This window comes from Prinia subflava, chromosome 8, assembly GCF_021018805.1.
Source record: "Prinia subflava isolate CZ2003 ecotype Zambia chromosome 8, Cam_Psub_1.2, whole genome shotgun sequence".
NCBI lineage: Eukaryota > Metazoa > Chordata > Aves > Passeriformes > Cisticolidae > Prinia > Prinia subflava.
In genome coordinates, this window is record NC_086254.1 from 22,185,998 (window position 1) to 22,203,217 (window position 17,220).

The 17,220-nt window shown below is 40.2% G+C and overlaps 1 protein-coding gene across 7 annotated transcripts in view; it reads left to right on the forward strand.

Annotated features, from left to right (window-relative positions):
• The first annotated feature begins 4,168 nt into the window (after positions 1-4,168).
• Positions 4,169-17,220, forward strand: part of NCOA3 (nuclear receptor coactivator 3) — a 61,358-nt gene continuing 48,306 nt past the window's right edge. For 3 of the 7 annotated variants that reach the window (XM_063404119.1, XM_063404117.1, XM_063404124.1), the window contains exons 1-2: positions 4,170-4,287; positions 11,601-11,640. The gene's annotated coding sequence lies outside the window, so the exon portion shown is untranslated. Of the gene's footprint in view, positions 4,288-4,778; positions 4,926-11,600; positions 11,641-17,220 lie in introns of all 7 variants that reach the window. The other 4 variants (XM_063404121.1, XM_063404120.1, XM_063404123.1 and 1 more) reach the window with 2 other exon arrangements.

Below are 17,220 nucleotides of genomic sequence, written 5' to 3' on the forward strand. Positions count from 1 at the left end.
AGTACAACATGCCCTGGCTTAGGAGCAGGATAGAGCCAAGAAAAGGGGGATAAGGACAAGTAGGCTGTACCCGATGCTACTCTTCCATCCCTCTATTTTCCAAGGCATTATAGCTTCATGTGCTGCGAAGCCCCTGGGCTGTTACTATGGCTTGCTGGCCAGCTGATTTAGGAAAGCTGCTAGGACAGATGCCAGAAAGCTGGAAAAAGTGAAGTCTGAGCTAAGTGAAAAGTGGCAAAAAACAGATAGGAGGGAAAAAGAAGAAAACATTCTTGAAACGGTACAGCATGAGAAAATAAAGCAAAGTACTAGGGAGGGAGAGAAAAGATATATATTTGGTAAAATGATGGAGGGAAATTATATTTTAAATAGGACTCTTGGGAAGGACAAATGTTTAAAAGGTGGGTTCAGTAGGAAAGTAACAGAAGAATCATAAATGAAGTAATTACATCAAGATGAAATTGCTTTTTCTGGAATAGTATTCACATGAGGAGTTAGACTGACATAGTTCTGCTAGGATAACTATGCTCTGAATCAGCATAGCTGCCTGCAGTGGCAGAACTTAAGGCAATATTATTGTACCAACTGGCAAAACCCTAATATTATAATGGCTAGAGTGCTATAATAACTTTGTTTTGCTGTGCTATTTCCCCAAGAGGCCAAAGGGGCAGGAAATCAGAGCATAACCTAATCACAAGCCATGGTTTGCTTGCCCTTGCCCTGCAGTCACCTGCATATTCCCCACCATCCCTGATGTTGCTGAGCTCTGGTCGGTCGCTGCACGTGGCTGTATCCGTAAGGCTGCTGCTATTCCAGAGCAGCGAGGGATCCCAGTGGTGGTTTCACAGGCGCTACCTTCTCCTTTGTGCATATCCACGTTGTTCTTCCTGTCTTAGTGTTGGCTCCAGCTCATCCATCAGTGTGTTCAGACTTCAGGAGCAGGCTCACATCCCATTAACAACAAAACTGGCCACATGACAGAACTGTACACAGTGTGAGGTGCTGACATTCTGTTAACAGTGAGGGCTCCTGCAGCTGCCTGGGATTAACCCAGTTATACCCATAACTGGAAGCTTTCAGCTCTACATCCTTACAATAACAAGTCCGGTACCTAAAAAGTAAAGTAATTTTTTGAAAAAAAAAATTCCTGGCGCAAATCCTAGCTGCTGGGGAAGAAAGAAACAAGTTATAGGGAATAAATTGATAAATAAGTCTTTGGCAAAAATTAATTCAGGTGTAATGACTCAGTCTTTTACACACTGTTGCTTACAAAATATTGATATAAGTAAAACGAATCATTATATCTGTTACAGAGCATTCTGCAAACTGAAAAACTCGTGGATGCTGATGAACCAATCCCAACAGTCACCACGGGTGTAACAGAAAAATGTTTTAAGTATGAAAAATGTCAGGATTTTACTAAACAAACCACCATGAAATAAATTGCAATGCAAAAGGAAGAAGTGGTTCACTCTGAGCCACTGAGGGATGTAGCACAGGGAACGAAGCAGCTGCCCAAAGGTTTGCCCCAACCCACTGTGCTGAGATCCCACTGCTGCCAGAGCCTTGATCTCTTTCGGAGCAGCTCTAAGCAGAAAGGACATGAGCAGTGGATTAGTGCTGGGGGAGAGCTGCCGGGTTTCACTGGCAGAGACAGTTGATCGTGTGTAAGGATTATCCCCTCACTTGGGCTGTGCTGTGCCTTCCCCACCCCTGAGTCCGAAGGTACTGGTTCTGCTCAGAACAGTTAATTTCCAGAAAGCAGTGAAACTAGGAAAGATGCTTCCAAGAAAAACGTGACCTAGGAGACACATGCAGCTGGGTTCCACAGTCCCAGTCCCCCTCCCAAAGGCTCAAGACATTTCTGTACTTGCAGCACAGGACTAGAAATCGGGGTGAATGCAAACTGGTTTGCTGGCTTTTCTTCTGCCAGAGATACAGAGCGGAGTTTCTCTGTTCCTCGGTTTCTTTTGTGTGGTAACAGGGGTAATTGCAAGTGCTAAGAAAGTGATTAAAAATATCCATAAGCCTTCTTATAGTGATTAAAAATATCCATAAGCCTTACCATAAGGTAAACTCAAGACAATTGCTGCTGCCTCTATTTATCTGTCTTTTGAGTTGCTCACAAGGTGATCCTTCACAAATGCTGGTGCTGACTGTGATAAACGCCAATCACTCGCTTTTTTGAAATTTATGAATATTTAATAAAGAATAAAAATTGGTTACAAAAAATTTAATACAATAATAAAAGTTCAAAAAGTTTTCAGAGACAGGACAAATAATGAGACAATAAAAGCAAAGGGGGTAGCCCGGGCCACCCAAGACCCCCCCCTTCCAGACAAAGGCTAGAGGGAGAAGGGCCCAGAACAAAGAGAAGTCTTCTTTTTTAAGCCTTCAGTTTATGACTATTCATATCTTACGTAAAACGAGTAATTTTCAGCTGTTTCTTGTCACAAAAGCTTTCTGTTAATTAAAAGAACACATGAGAGCATACGTCCTTGAGAAAGTTAGGTTCTGTGGATAAGAGGCCATAAATTCTTCTTCACTAGAAGGTTTAGGGGCCTCTGTGAATGTTATCTCTGTGCTGAGGAATTTTTCTTCTTGAGCAAAAAATATAACACACATACACAGCTTCTATTGTACTATGACATTGTTAATTACAAAACTACATTCACTACATTATTCTAATGTTAATATAGTATAACTTTTCTATCTATCAGATTACATATAGTAAATATCTGCGTAGAGCCACACATACAATATGCCTTTTTCACACTGACAAATCCAGCAGATAGATACAGCAGCCCCAGAAGTATGTGTGGGCATTTGTGAGGAGTGATGTGGGCACTTGCCTCCCAGATTCTCATCTGCATGGGAAAGAGATGGTTTGACAGGAACAGATCCTGTCTCAGCTTGGCCAGTCCCAGCTGTCTCTTACTAAACAGTCACAGAGACCAGGAATGCTCAGGCAAGAGGTAATTCCTCAGATTTGCTGGATGTAAATTTGGGAGAAACACGGTAACTCATAGCTTGTACTGCTGGAACTCCCTCAAGATCCAGACCACAGGCTCTGTTCTGCTGTGTGCTGCTACAGCAAAGGGATGGCGCTCAGAAGCTCTTTTATCACCCCACCCTCCCCCAGGGTCAGGCTATGGAATTCCAGGTTGTTGCTCTTGAAGTACAGCTGCCTGTCACCATTGATGCAACATTTTTATTTCAGGTAAGGGATTTGGGGTATCCCTCTCCCTATCAACCCAGCCCTCTCCTTGCTGCACTTCAGCATTTTACTGTGGGGTACAGCCCCCCATGAGCTTAATTTACTATTGCCCAGGACACTGTGCCTCTTCCCTGACCTTCCCAAGGCGGAGACCGGGCAGCCAGAGCAGCAAAGAGGCAGTTTGGCATACACTGAAATTTAATTCGTGCCAGAGGGAGGGCCTTCACAGCAACTCCAGCTTGTTTGTTAGCAGCTCTTTTCCAGCTCTAACATGGCACATGAAGGTCCAACTGGCTGAGCTGGATGGGGATGGGGGACAGCAGTGGCTTCTGCAGCCACAGATCCCTGAGCTCCAGCAAGGCTCTCCCATCTCTAGGCTCTGAGAAGCATCAGGGCAATGAGAAGGGAACCCGTGGGGGATGTTTGCATGCTCTGAATCTCGACAGCCACGGCGGATAAGACTGCCATCCCTCACTTTACCTGCTCTCTGCCCACGGGAACAGAGTTCACTCCACAAGGACGTCCAGGCTGCCTCCCTCAGCCTTGGAGGGTGTGCAGTGAGCTGCTGGGGCTGTGCCTCATGGGGAGGGTCCTCAGTGTCAGCCCCTGGTCAGGATAAGGTACCACGTGGGGAGAAGATGATTCGATTCTGGACATGGGGGAGAGCAGATCCCTGTGGCTCCTTTCCATGCTGGCTTAGTGAAGCACCCAGACAGTGCCGTGCAGATGTGGGGTGCATTTCGTAGTTGAATGTGTACTTTCATCACACTGCCCTACTGCAGAGACCGCGGCGATGCAGAGGTGACACCGGAGCGCGGCGGCGCCGGGCTGAGCCCGACGGCTCCGGCAGCGAACCCGGCGTGGACTACAAGTACCATGAGCCTCCGCGCCGAGGAGTCCCGGGTCCCGTGAACGCCCGGGGAGAGCCGCACTACAGGTCCCACAATGCCTCGCGCCGCCCGGCGTCTGCGCTCCGGTCGCGATTTCAAGCGAGGCAGAGAGGAAAATGGCGGTGCGGGGTTGAGTGCGGGGGAGACGGCGATGTAGCTGAGCTTTGGCTCATTTCTCAGGTGAGTGGGGTTTGGAGGGAGGGAGGGAGGGAGTAACGACTGGGAGAGAGGGGAGTTCGCATTCCCCTGCTTGTAGGGCTGGGGTGGGACTGTGATGGCGGAAAGAGCGCTACCCCTTGCCGGGGAAGGGAGAAGCTTGGGGATGGCCCTGAGGGGCGGCTCTTTTCTGTCTTTCGCCCCCCTCCTCAGTATGAACGTGGCTCCCTGAGGGGAGGAGGAAGGGGAGCGTAGATGGGTTGTGTGTGTGAGGAGTATTCCCAGGGCTGGAGATGAGGGGATTCCTCGGGCAGCGTGTGGCCTTGACGTCTTTCGAGCTGTTGTAACTTTACTGGTGCCTGAGTTTTGAAGGGGCGTTCTTGAGGCAGTGGCGGGGAATTGATACGTGGACTGAAGGCTTCCCTTATGATCCCGGTGTGATGCATATCTAAGTGTGGTGATTTTGGGTGGAGGTAATACAAAGAGACCTGAGGTCGCTGTGGACTTGGCTTTAGAATCGTCTGAGCCACGGTTTCTTACGCTGAGGAGAGGCGAGGTGTGGGTTAGAATGGCCCTCTGTGCCATCCATCTGCGTTTATCTGGTACCGAGGCGGTTCCGAAGACCTTGATATCCGCATTCTCCTGGTCATCCTGTAGCCTCGGTAAGTTTTACGGCTGTCTTCTCTTGTCTCCTTATCTCTGGTAATAAGAAAAGGGATGAAAAATGCTGCAACTGAAAGGCTCATTTCCATATCTCCTATCTATTTTTGCTTTGTAGCTGTAATGAAACTCTGTTGTTGAGGGGTGGGGATGAGATTCCCCCCAGCCCCCGAGGTCGCGTGCCACTCTAGGCGTTGGTGTTTCTGGGATATAAACGGGGTGATGATGAGTTAGAATGGAGCGTGAGGTTGAGCTAATTCCCACGATTCTCTCTCTGGTTCTAAAGTTGGTTCTGTTTGTGGTTTCTGCCCCTATTTCTAAGCATGGTCAAGTTTTCCTTTAAAAGCGAAGCTTCTCACTTTGTCAGCTCATTTTAAAACTCATTTGAATCCTCAGTAACTTCTTCCTCTTTTAGATAGAAGTGAACAGAAAGTAGTATGTTGGATTCTAACTGGAATAACAAGACAAAACAAAAGGAAATCTGAAAGTGTGAGGGATGGCAATATCTAGTATATGGTAACTGTAATACAGTTAAAATGGATTCTTACAATAAGCTTAAAATTCTTTCATCGCTATTGTAAAAGTAAATATTTTCTCATGGAATATTTTGATCTTAAAATGTTCTGTTTCATGTGAAACAAAGTTGTACGTTCTGAATATAAAATACAGCTTCATAAAAACAAATAGTAATGAACGAAAACCAGAGAATAAAAACTTTGGTTTAGAGGAAACAGACAAAATGGGATGGTTTGGGCTTTTTGTTTTATTTCAGTCTTGTTACTTTTGTTTTCTAAACAAGATCGTGCATTATAGCATGCAATAGTTATATTTACTGCTGTTTCTGTGTTAACTGCTGTTACAGTTGGCTGTTTAACTGACTGTTGTAAAGAATTTCCTTCAACACTGTTACAAGTACTGTTTTGTTGTTTTTTTTTTTCTTAACTAATACCAGTGGATTTGGTGGATTCACTGCTGACATGTGAAGATAGAGGCTGTGGGATACGGGAAGTGATAGACAAAATAAAACCAGCATTCAGCCTCACTTTGAGTACCTCTCCTGATTACAGTGTGTTGTTGCCAGTCTGATTTTATTTGGAATATGACTTGTGTGCATTTGGGGCTCGCCTGTGGCTTTGTGTTTGTTTTAACTGTTCATTTGAGGCCCTTGTTCATTCTGGCTTTGCATTTATGAACTTGGAAGTTTTGCATTGCCTAGTTATCAATTTTTTGGGTTTGTTTGGGGTTTTTTTGTTGCTGTTGTTGGTTTTTTTTGCATTGTATCAGTGATATATACCCTAGGGTGTAGCCGAGACAAAATGCAGATTAGAAAGAAGCAAATCTCTTTTACAATGGAACCTTATCTTTTGATCACGCTGGGGTTTTTTGATTAATAATGGACAAGAAATCACATTTACAAAACCTTCAAGATTAACCTCTATTGTGCAGTTTCATAAAAATGGGGGGATGTTTTTATTTTTTAAGAACTCTGAGAAAGAAAAGGTGTCTTGATTCTATTTGCCTGCAAAATTACACTGTTTGTAGCATGTGAAAAGGTATTGGACACTACAGTCTGACACTACAGGCTGCTTCAGCTCCTGCATTTAAATGAGTCTCTCTTGAAAAGGTGATCTTAAACGACTGTACAATACAGCAGCTTCTGCATTTCGTGTTCAAGGTTTTTGAGTCTTTAGAAATATCTTAAATGTTCTTCTGACTTTTTTTAATTACAAAAAAAAAATGGAGGAGAATGGGAGCGGAGGAATAGTATCCTTTATGTCAAGGACATAAGAAGGTGGTGAAGAATTATCTAACCTCAATGCTGGGGCAACCTGCCTATGTAGGTTTTTTTTATTTGTTCTTTCCCCCCCGACTAGATCTATAGATGTTTCTAGATGTAGCATATTAGGGAAAAAAGCAATTGTAAAAGAATTTAACTGCTACTGATTTAAATCTGCTGTGGAATGTATTCCCACTTACTCTGATTTTTGTATGCTGCATTTAGTTGAGTAAAGGCAAATCAAATTATTTTGTGCATCATATAAATGGGAGATATCTTTCAGATGTATCCTATTACTTTAATAAGACTTAATTGGTGACTTATTAAATTTACAGTTATCAAGAAACTGATTTTTGAAAAGTGAAACAAAATTACCTTGCCTTCAGCCTCATGAAGGATTTTTAGTCTTTTATGTGCAGTGTGTCTAATAACAGAATGCCCTGCCTCACTGAAACATCCCAAAGTGATTGAACAGGTAATGGAACAGGGATTGGGTTGGGTGACTTTTGTTGCCATATCTTTTAATTGAAGAGTTAAGTAAAAGACAGAACTAAACAATTTACTTGCAAAAAACCCAGTGAAATACATGTTCTCTCCAGTGTTTTGGGGAAACGATTGTTCAGAACAGTCAGTCAGGAGAAGAGTTCTCTGGTTTGTTCTGTGTTTGTCCAAAGAACTAAATAAACCTCAGTCCAAGGTAGCGTTCCGCTGGTTTTGTTTTGTGCACTCAATTTGTAATTCTGACATTTTGCCGATTGCCCTGGAGTGTATATTAACATCTTAACATTGCTGCGTTTTTTCATCTCCGGAGGCTAGTAAGTCCCAGGAAAAGGTAAAATGTGCTACTTACTTTTTGCTACTCTGTGTGTCTGAGGGGGTAGCAGCTAATATACTCTGTGTGGATAAACTTTTTCTAAAACCCTTTAGACAGATATTAGGAGTGCACACGTGTGCGTGTGCGCGCATAAACCATCAGTATATGGAAATGCTGCATTGGGCTTTTTGAATCTTATGGAAGAACTAGTAAAGGTTCCAAAATTCATTTCTTGTATTCATAATGACAACTCCAAAAGGTTTTCTGTTTTGACAGCTTACATCTTAAGGAGATGATTTCAAACAAAAACTTGGAATTTCTTTGCCAGTGGTTTGGATAGGATTTTCAGACATCTTCCCCTATAACAATTTTTCTTTCTCCATAAAGGCTAGGCTAGAGAGGTTAGGTGGAAATAGGGAATTATGACTTGATTTACAGTTCTTTTTGTGCTCAGTCCATCTTTGCTGCTGCAATGAACTAAAGCAGACATAGCAGCATTTTTTGTTATAGTACTCTCCTGGTTTTATATTCTATGGCAACCTTTTTAATGTTCAGAGTAGAGATTTCTGGCTCAATGGGGAGGATGTCAGTCAGCGTATTGCTTAACATTCTTAAGTAGTAATTGAAAGAATCCCCTCCTAATCAGTATTTCAAGTATTTATCTGGACATAGATTCAAAGATAGCTAATAGCAACAACAGCAAGAGTACTGCTCACTTGATTAAAATAGAACAAAGCCAACATCTCCTGTTAACCTACAATGTACATTTGACTCCCCCCCCTTAAAAGGAAAACAGTTTCCCTAATCAGTGCACAGAAAACTGAAAAAAAACTTCTCCGGTTGAAGTAACTTTCAAAGACTTTTTGTATTACAACTGTAGGTTTTCTGTTGAACCCCCTCATCTTTGGTGATGTATGTTCGAGGCTGATGAGTAAGGTTTCTAGAGGTAGGGTATAGAATTAGTGCTAGCAAACTTGCCAGACTTGTATTGGCTGTGTGAGAGACAATAAACAAGTAACAGGGATGATGAGTGGTATTCAGGAACAATGGAAAATGAGTGCAAATTTGAGAAAGTTGAAGGAGAGCCATCACTTGATAGGAACAGAATACCTTGCGTTGTCATCCATTGTAATTTCTGTTCAAATGTATGGCTACAAGGTAGCTTTATCAACTGCTCTGTGTTCTCTTATCCATCTATCTCTGTAGCTGACCCTCAAGTGACCTCTATCAAGATTAATACACAGTATGATAATATTTCAGATTGGCCAAGCAATGCTTTTGGTATATGAGCATTTTTTTTCCTTCCCCCTGATCTTAGCTCTGCTTTATAGCAGTGAAATTTTTGCTTTGAACTAAAGGGTCTGTCTAGGCAGAAGTGGAAGGTTGTTTGAGCAGGGAATATGTAAAGTTTCTTTCCACTTAAAAAGCACTGGAAATTTCCAGGCTTCACCAAAAAAAATGGAAAAAAGAAACCACCAACCAACAACAACAAAAAACAAACCCACAAAAAAACCCAACCCCCCCCCCCCGCCCCGCCCAAAAAAACCAACCCACAACCCAACAAAAAAACCACCCCACAAACCTCCCCCCCAGCTTTTACGGTCAGGTTTAATAAATGCGTTTCAAGAAGAGAAATATGAAAAGGAACCGCAGACATTCTGGATTTCAGCCTGAGAAATTTTCCACTGTTTCCTTTAATAACGTGCAGCCATGCTTTTATTGCTGGAATTTCAGTTAGGAATCCTTTTCGGACTGAAACTTCAAGCTATTTGGTGAACAAGTGCTTGCTGAAAATCAATTAGGTGCATAAACCACTCTTATGCTGGATATCAGCTACTGATTATATTATTTCAGTTTCTTGTTTCAAAGAGTGTTAACTGTTCCTATTTCTATGTGATCACTGCTAGGTGACATCTTACCTTGCTTCTGATGGTATTTGTAGACTAGCACGTCCAGTAAGGACTGTGTACTGCTAAGCTAGAAAACTTAATTATTCTTTCTTTAATATACAAAGGAAAGAATACATTAGGAAACGCATCTTTTGTAAAAGAGTTAAAGACTATTTAAGCGTTATTTTTAAAATTATTGTAGTTTCAGACACAATGGTGAAAATCAAACTGAAGAGATCTACAGGTTCAATCTCATTTGTCTGCCTTAAAGCTCTTTGATGTCTAAGTTACCCTTGTTTACTAAAGGCTACCTGATCTTTCTCCGAGGTGTAGAGGACTTTGTACTTGGAATGTGTCTAGTCTTTCTGTCACTACAGATATTTATTGTTGATTTGCTGTTTTGGGCTAGGGCCTACAGAATCCTTCATTAGACCCTAAGGGTGAGGGCTTTGTTTTCTTAAATGCCAGGATGGGAGCTAAGCTACTGTATGTTGTAAAAAGTAAGAAATATCACAACAAACTCTTATCTTTCTAGTATTAATTGACAATATAAAACCTGAACCCTTCAAAGGCATGTTAATGGAATTTTGTCTTTTGAAGACAACATAGTACATTTCCACAGCTCTCAAGGCAAGTCAAGGCCATTGTGCTTCCTTTTCTGTCACCTCTCTTTGTTGGGCTACTTTTTTTTTTTTTTTTTTTAATAATTATTTTAAAATTTCAGCATCTGACTTCCTGACTGTTTGTAATCCTTTCTCATGTAGTAAGTTATTGCTAATGAGAATGCTAATGAGTACAGTTCAAAGTAGAACATGTTGAACTTGACGTGAACCTATTATGTAAGGATTGTATTGTGAGTTGTGTATTAATTGGTTGCTTGCCAATTAAAAGTACTGAAATTACTGCTATTGCTTCATATACCTCTTGTATATCTTAAATAAGTTTGTTACTTTACAAATTTGATGCAAAGTTAAAGCTTGAGATGGGATTGCTAAGTCTTAGTGACACTTTTTCTTCCTAAGGGCAAAAATGTATTGTTGAAGACACAAGATAACTGAAATGTATTTATTGTCAAAGCCCAAAACCATCTTACTTTGTTTATTTGGGCTTTGGATAAAGCTAGGGTGGCAGATGAGATATTTCAGTATAGTGCTAGTTGCTACAGCCTTACAGCAGTTCCAGCGTTCTTTGAGCATGGTTTTACATTTCTCTTTAGTATGCTTATTGCAATTCTGCAATTAAGACAATTCAGCACTGAGCAAAAGCTTAATGCATGAAGATTTGGTCAACTTAAAGAAAAAAACTCAAATACTTCTTGTTCTGGTCATAGGTTCTAGTGTGGTTTGGTTACCTCTAATATTTTGTTCTTGTCCTCTATGAATGTAGATTTGGTAACTACAGGTAGTAATTCCAGTCAGAATAGTCAATGAAGAAGCAGCCACGGTGACTTAGGAGAACTTTGTTTTCAGGGTGACTGACTGGATCTATCCCTGCCACATGGTGTAGGAGACTTGTTCTTACTATAGTGACACTTTCGTCTTTATTCCTAGTGTTTTACTTAGGGAAGAAGAGGGTGTGCTATAGCCAAGAAATCTTTGTTCAGTTTTCCTCCGCTCAGTAAAATAAAAAAGAAATCTGAATTAATTCTTCTGTCTGAATTAATTCATTCTGTCAAAATGACAGACCAGTGCTAAGTAGTGTTCCAAAAGCTGAGTGTTGTCAGTGAAGAAAAAGGTTAGAAAATTGAAAATACTACATTACAGAGTCATGCTATGCCCTCCTCTCGAATGTAAGTATTTCTGGTATATGCAGTATCAAAGAGTATAATTGACTATGTTTCTCTGTATTTTTAATGAGACACAGAATTTCAGCATTTCTCTCCTCCCCCCCCTTTTTTTTAATGTTGGCCTTACAGTACGAGACAGATCTATAGAAAACCACAAGTGTAATGGAAAATCAACAGGAAGAAAGTGTTTTCTTCTTCACGCATTTCACTTACTCTCCTTGTTATCAGATGACAGGGTTAAAAATAAAAAAGGATACTTTCAGATAGAGTAGAGCTTAACAACAGAACTGACTGCCACAGAATCTCCAGCAGCTAGGAGACTCATTCCTTTTGAATAAGGAAATTCCTGAAGAGTAGATTGTAAAGTTTTGAGAGTATGCTAAAACACATTCATATGCTTTTTCTTTTTAGGCATTCCTACTGGCTTCTGCTGTAGCGAATACTGTGCTAGGTAAGTTTTCTGTCACAACTACTTTGTTTTCTCTGCATCAATTCTCATAAACTATTGATATCTAGGGAGTTAAAAACGGGAGAAAAGAATTTCAGTTCCCTTCGAAAAATAAAGGAGTTTTGTAGTGTTCTGTGTTAATATGGTATATACTTTGCTGTCTTCCACCTCACTTAAACTTGAGGAAATGCATGGTATGACCTGGTGTAGGTATGTATCATGGAGTCTAACACTATTAGGCTTTTGGGGAGTTCTTGGAACGTTAAAGGATGCTCCTTCTAAGATCTGGGATAGAGTGCTAGTGTCCTTGTGCCTATATATCTGCCTTTGGTTTTTAATTCTCTCGAACACTGGTACTAGAGTATTCTTCTTCCTGAAGTAACCGGTAATTTTTCTGAACAAAGTATTCATGCTGTTTTGAAAGACTGATGATGAAATAGGATTTCTTAGCTATATCTGTTCTGGGGTCAGTGCAGATATAAGGTGAATCACTGTTGGGTATTGTTTGTTTGAGGTTTGGTCATAGCTTCTGGGGTAAGCAATTTAGCCTTCAATACTCGATTAGATTGATTTGTCAGCTTCTATACCTGTTGTTGGAGAGTAGTGAAACCAGAAACTTGTCTGGATGTTCTATTCAGTGGCATTTTGGTCTCAAGAAAGGAAGCACCTCTTTCAGAATAATCTCTTAAGTAAGTTCAACCTCTGTGCTCTGCAGTTTAGCAGGTGCCCTGAAATGGAGTTCCGGTGAGCTGGCTTGGTTAGAATATTTTAGGGTTAAAATAAAATGAAGAAAATGAGACAGTCGAAGGCAAACTTTTGGAGAATGATCTCTTCAAAGGACAGAAGAATTTGTGGGTTTTTCCAGATAGCTGTGCTTATCAAAACATTAAGCTGTGTTTTGCAGACAGATGACACACTGAGGTAAATAGTGTGAGGTGGAGACAAGTGATAAGTAACTTCTGGTCCTGACTGGATGCAGGCACTTGTCTGAGCATATTGTCTGCCATAAATCTACTTTCAATAAAAAAAAGCTCACATCAGTTTTATTCTTCAAGAGGATTGATGATATCAACCTTAAGTTTTGTATGCTCTTTTCTTGTGTTCCCTCCATGGTGTGCTGTGATTATCCTGTTATTGTTTGTACACTTTTACTTATAGGCTTCATCTCTGTGAGAATCTTAACAAGTTTTTGTACTGATGAAAGCTCAGGAGTGGGTAAGGCTTTGTAGCTTTTTGAACTTTCAGTGGACTGTTAGGTACCCTAAAAAATACTTACTGGATTTTGAAAAGAGAAACTAGTCTATGCCCAGAGACAACTACTAGTAACTTTTCTCCTAATAATTTTGACAGCACTCAAGAATATAAACTTCTGACTGTGGCGTACCTAAACATAACTTCCCACACTGTGTGGGATGTACTGGAGCAGAGGGTCGTTCACTGGATGAGTGAGGCGTGGCATTTACTGATAACAAAACACATTGTATCAATCACGCTTCTCCAATTGCATGACATAAATGCATGACCATGTGCTCCTCAGTTAATTACTATGTTTTATTTATTTATCAGATGCCAATATGACAACTTTTCAGTGCAGAGATGTGGCTGAACACTAACTTTAAAGATCAAACAATGTCTCTTCAGCTCAGGGTTTTGTTGAATGTTAGATAAAATTCAGTGAGTCTACTTGTATGGGAAGTAAAGAAAAAATGCACATAAGGAAAAAGTAATAATAAAAAAATCTACAGCTCTGTCCTGGCATTTCCACCAGTGCACTATATAAGAATACATAAAATTTCCTTCCTGATGATGTGAAACTCTACAACTGATTAGCCATTTATCTGTAAACAAAGAAGGAACTGGATCCTGGATCAGCAACTGCATCTGAAGACTTTGCTGGGCAAAGGCCAAGTTAAGATACAGGTCCTCGAAAGACTTCAGATCTCCATTTCTGAGATGATTATCTGTTACTGTGTAGTAAATTGGAAGTGATTGCTGTGTTACTGCTTATGAGACTGTGTGGGACTGGCCCCCATCAGTTCACAGAAAAGACTACTCTAGCCTTATTTGCCTCTTGTATCATCTGTGCAGTGCACTGTCTCAGAAATCTGCTTAAATTAAGAATGTGCAACAAGGATTAAAGAAATGTTGAGAGGTGGAGCTGACAATAAATACTATTTGAAGTTTTTTGAATGACCTCACATCCTTAGTATTTTCAGTGTAAGTTTTTGTATGTCTTTAAAGCCTTTGGAAAAAACAGTATCATTTGCCATAAGGAAATTTCTACTCTGTTTGCCAGCAAGGTAGTCATCGAGCAGGGTGACACCTCGGTCACTAAACTGAGTGCGCCTTCTAACATGGGTTACTTGCTGGAGGGGCAGGAAAGTGGCGTTTTAGCACTATTGGCTGAGACCTCCAGCTGCCATTTCAAATGAGATCTTTAACTAGGAGGGAGGTAAGGGTGGCCTTTGCTAAGCCCTTTGTGGATGCTGTGTATGGGTGTGGCAGTATAACCTAGGAAAATGTCCCTGTTCACTAGCTGCTGTGCTGTCAGGTACTTTAACTGCTTTGTTGCTGGCAGGTTAATACAGAAGTTGCTCTTGGTCTTGGTAATAGAGTGATAAAGCATGTTCTGTCAGCGTGGAGGAGCTGTGCAGCAACGAAGCTTGGTTAGATAAAATACTTTATATTTGATAAACTACTTGGTAAACAAAACTTGGTTAGATAAAATACTTGAGGATCTTGGCCACTGGTTTAAAACAAAACTGAGCACGATCAAGTACTTTAAATAAGGCACTTACCAGCTGTACAGATATCTTCATTGAAGCAGCAAGATAAAGTTCAGTTTGTTTAGACATTTGACCAGTTTCTCTTCCAAAGCTTTAACTTCTTGGACCGAATAAAAGGTTACACTTTGTTCAACAGAATTCTCTGCTCATTTTTTAAGTGTCTGAACCAAAAAGTAGTTCTGAGGCATATGTCAGAGACAGGCATTAAAAGAATTAGAACAGGCTGCTGTGATGGAAAATGTGAGGCATCCTTAACCACAGATGTAGTTGTACCTGCATAGGTGCTGATATGCTGTAGTTTATTTTTCTATTTTAGGCAAAGATGCCCTGCCAAAACTAGCAAGGTTCCTTTCTTTTTACTGCACCAATTTGTCAAATTCATTCAGTAGGTCACTGTAATTTTAGCCTGATATGAAACATCTGTTGCAATGCTGGGTGTATCAACGCTTTTTTGTTAAAGATGAAGTATATTAAGTTAATGGTGAGTATGTGCATGTCTGAGTGTCCCCAGATGTCCTTGTGGAAACATCTGTTGATGTATGGTTTTAAATGTATTTCAGCAATAGATTCCTTCTATCCTAGTGCCAATGTGGAGCTCCAAATTGTGGAAAAAGCAAAATTATTACTATTTCTCTTTGGTAGGGTCTTATTTTCATGACCTGATAGTTTTAACAGGGAAGGGAAAACTACATCTGATTTGCCTCATGCATAATGCAAATGTGGCACTTTTGATAAATAGCTTATTTTAAAATATCTTTACAGGGCTTAAAATATCTTTACACGTTGCAGGTGAATATGGCTTACTTCTAATTGTTTTTGTAAGCTAGGTACAGTCTTCAGAAACTGGAAAAATGCATGCTGTAGATTTCTGTAAAGAGCTTATATGCTCTCCCAAGATGCGTTTTTCCTAAATGACTTCAGAATAGGACACTGGGGATTGGGTGGAGCCTGAGGACTAAGACATGCTGTTAATTTAAGGGCAGTCTCTTACTAGCTTCATGAACTGCATGATAAAACACACATAGTTAAAAAAAAAATTTAGGAAATTGCATACAGTTTAGTAAAGAGTCCTCAGAATTAGTCATTCTTTGCAGGCTTGCCGGTGCATCATTGTGAATCTTGTTTGCTTGGAACATTTATTATACAGACTCAGACTTCAATTATTAGATTACTTACGTAGCGATATAGAAAAAAATTCCAAAATTTACTCAACTTTTGTAATTGGTATATTTTTGGAGACAGTGCTAGCAATTGCCAGTATTGTCTTCCCATCCCCCAGCTTTTGAGTCTAGTTTGCTTGCAGCTGCAGTAGTAGGCATCTTTCTTTCAGGAAGTGACCTTGTCTTGTATTAATCAAATTCAAAAAACACAGAAAAGGGTCTTGGTAACATGCTGACTTGATATAAAATTTTGTAGTATCAATGTTCTTGTTAAATGAGACCATCTTACAAAAAGGGAATTAATTTATATCTTACTGTAAAAGAATTTCTCTAAAATGACATGGTACTCAGAGAAGGCAAAACAACAAAACTAAACTGCACTTTTTACTGAGAGGAATGTATTGAGAGCTTTTTATAAAAGTAATTAATTCTTAAATTGGTATTGGCAAAACTGTATCCTAATTTAGCTAAACTGTGAAAATACAGCATTATTTGATAGCATTTTCTGTGATGTCTTTCCATTTTTGAACTACAGTAGGAAAGCTTGGTAGTAGGGCATAAACTCAATCAGCTAAGATCTTACGATGTCTTCAACTTTCTGACTTTGTGTTTTAATCACTTCCTGTGTCTTTTGTTAGCAGTTCTCAAGGCATCAAACTTTACCTCATAGTAGCTGCATTAAGCTGCTGCAGTGCCTATTTGTGTAGATTAAGAAAGGAATCTACCTGTGTCCATTCAAGAAGTCACTATTTGTCCTTGCCCATCAGCTGGAAATTGGTTTTCTTTGGCTACTCTGAAGCGGAGAAGCTGACTGTTCCTGAAGAAAGTTTTAAGAGGTTTTGCATGATTATCTGATTGCCTAAAACTATTTTGTGAATTGGTTTGCAAAAGTATGATCTACATAAGTTTGATTCGCAATGTTTTCAGCTATTTTGTAAGAGTCTTTATCCTTTTTCTGGACCTGTATAGAGGTCTGAGACCAGAGTATCTTCTCCCATTACAAAAATGCACTGAAAGCCTTTACCATTCTGGGTAAGATAATTTACTGATTTTTGAAACTGCATGTTGATGGAAAATTAGTAATAGCTGCCAGCTGACTAATGCTTTTTTTCCCTCCTATGTTGTCACGTGCATTATCTTGAACGATCTACCTTGGCTTCAGGGTTTGGAAAAGTGAGTTGTATTTTCACTGGCATCCTCACCATAAACCTTTTCTGTATGTCATTGGCATATTTACTCATTTTACCTCTTAACAGTATACTCAGATTCTTGTCATCCTTTCTGCACTGTGTTGGAGGTCAGACTATGCCAACATACATGCCTGCAAATATTTCCTAATTTGACTGCCTCCTGCTTTGGAATGGTTACTTCAATGTGCTTTACTCTGCAAATGTATGCAATGACTTGCCATTCTACTTGGTACCAATCAGAGCTCCTAAAATCTCCAAGTAAGCCTACTCCTTTCTGCTGTGTTGAATCATACTCTTAGGTTATGATGCTAAAGAATTTGCCTGAACTACATGCTTTACATACTTCCCTTCATGCCATCTTGTATTATAGTGTCCATTGCTGCACTGAACTGAGAACTCTGTCCAATCTTCCCAAGAGCTTTAGTCTTCTTTCCTTGCAAGACCAAT